Source organism: Ambystoma mexicanum, chromosome 1p, assembly GCF_040938575.1.
Source record: "Ambystoma mexicanum isolate Mex_15411 chromosome 1p, UKY_AmexF1_1, whole genome shotgun sequence".
NCBI classification, from domain to species: domain Eukaryota; kingdom Metazoa; phylum Chordata; class Amphibia; order Caudata; family Ambystomatidae; genus Ambystoma; species Ambystoma mexicanum.
In genome coordinates this window covers 933,748,914-933,750,952 of record NC_090921.1, presented here as the reverse complement: position 1 = coordinate 933,750,952, position 2,039 = coordinate 933,748,914, and the positions used below count along the sequence as shown (strand labels likewise).

At 68.0% G+C, this 2,039-nt stretch overlaps 1 pseudogene; it reads right to left on the bottom strand.

Annotated features, from left to right (window-relative positions):
- Positions 1 to 1,421: 1,421 nt before the first annotated feature.
- Positions 1,422 to 1,555, bottom strand: LOC138464606 (5.8S ribosomal RNA; annotated as a pseudogene).
- Between the last annotated feature and the right edge of the window lie 484 nt (positions 1,556 to 2,039).

The window sequence follows — 2,039 nt, the reverse complement described above, 5'->3', positions numbered from 1 at the left end:
AGGGTAAACAAAAAACAAAATGCAAATTCATAGGCTGCTTTTTAGGAGGGGCTGAGGGCCCTCCGACTCGCGCACGTGTTAGACTCCTTGGTCCGTGTTTCAAGACGGGTTGGGTGGGTAACCGACATCACTGCAGACCCCTGGCGCCCTTCGTGCGCCTCCCCGCCCGGCGGCGCGACGCGGTCGGGGCGCACTGAGGACAGTCCACCCCAGTCGACAGTCGCACCGGGAACTGGGGGCCCCGTCCCCCGTCGGTGCCCCAGCGACCCCCGAGAGGGGCCGGGACAGTTGCCGGAGAAGGGTGCAGTGGCGGTCAATCTACCTCGGCCCCGCGGACACGGTGAAACTGCTGCCAGGGGGCTGTAACACTGTCCGCTGGAGCGGAGAGCCATCTGCCCCCCGGGGCCTTCCCAGCCGACCCGGAGCCGGTCGCGGTGCACCGCCACGGAGGAAATGCGCCCTGCGGGGGCCGGGTGGGGATCTGCCGTTCCGGGCGACCGACCTGCCCGCCATGTTGAATCCTCCGGGCGGACTGCACGGACCCCACCCGTTTACCTCTGAACGGTTTCACGCCCTCTTGAACTCTCTCTTCAAAGTTCTTTTCAACTTTCCCTTACGGTACTTGTTGGCTATCGGTCTCGCGCCCGTATTTAGCCTTAGATGGAGTTTACCACCCGCTTTGGGCTGCATTCCCAAGCAACCCGACTCCGAGAAGACCCGATCCCCGCGCGCCGGGGGCCGCTACCGGCCTAACACCGTCCACAGGGTGAGCCTCGATCAGAAGGACTTGGGGCCCCCTGAGCGACGCCGGGGAGTCGGTCTTCTCTTGGCCACATTTCCCGCGCCCGCCGCCGGACGGGTTTCGGCGCTGGGCTCTTCCCTCTTCACTCGCCGTTACTGAGGGAATCCTGGTTAGTTTCTTTTCCTCCGCTTAGTAATATGCTTAAATTCAGCAGGTCGCCACGTCTGATCTGAGGTCGTAGTCGAGGGAGCTGCGTGAGCTCTGTGGGGTGGCCGCGCCTCGGGCCCGGGGCCACACAGGGGGGGTTAACCCCTGGCACGGCCCCGCGCCTTCCGGCAGCGGCCGATCGTGCGCTTTCCCGATCCGCTGAGGCCGAGGAGCCGCCTGGTCGCCAGGCCCACGCTCCGGGGCCGTCCCGTGCCGGCAGCCGTGGGACACCACAGACAGCCACACGCGGCACGGCCCGGTGCCCCGGGGCGGGGGCGGAGGCGCGCCGGGCTTTTTCAAGGCCCGCCGCCACCTCCCGCCGCCCGCCGCCGGGGCCCCCGCGGCCGGGTCCAGAGGGATCCCGTGCCGGTGCTGATCGGGGTCTGACCTTAGGGGGACGAAGGGAACGGGGTCCCTGCGACAGCCCCAGCCGCGCCCCGGGGAGGGGACCCAGGGGCGATTGACGTTCAAGCGACCCTCAGACAGGCGTAGTGCAAGGTGCGTTCGAAGTGTCGATGATCAATGTGTCCTGCAATTCACACTAATTCTCGCAGCTAGCTGCGTTCTTCATCGACGCGCGAGCCGAGTGATCCACCGCCAAGAGTCACAGGCAACTTTTTGTTTGGTGCCAGGTGTCGGCCCGAACCTGCCGGTGCAGGAGAGGCCGGGGGGTAGGCGACGCCGCCCGTCCCGCCCGCCGCGGGCAGGACACGGCCCGGCGCCCCGTCTAGTTGCCCCACTTGGGAGTCGGCCAAGACCATCGGGGGTTTTAAGAGAAAACAAAAAAAACCCATCCAGGCACTCAGCCCGGGAAGCCTGCGCGGCGGCAGGGCTTCCCACGGCGACAGAGGCAGGCCGCTCCGCCGCCGGCCCAACCCGGCCCGGTTCCCGCCCGGCCTACCCCTGGCCCCGACCCCCTCCGCCGCTCCCCTTGTGGGGAGCCAGATGGAGGGGCGGGCCAGAGTCAGCACGGGCGGGGGGGGTCGGGTGGGACCGCTAGAGTCTTCAAACCGCAGCCCGGCCGCACGGGGCTGGGCTCCAGGTACCTGGACGAGAGGGAAGGTCGCCCGCTGCGCCGGCGGGCCTGGCC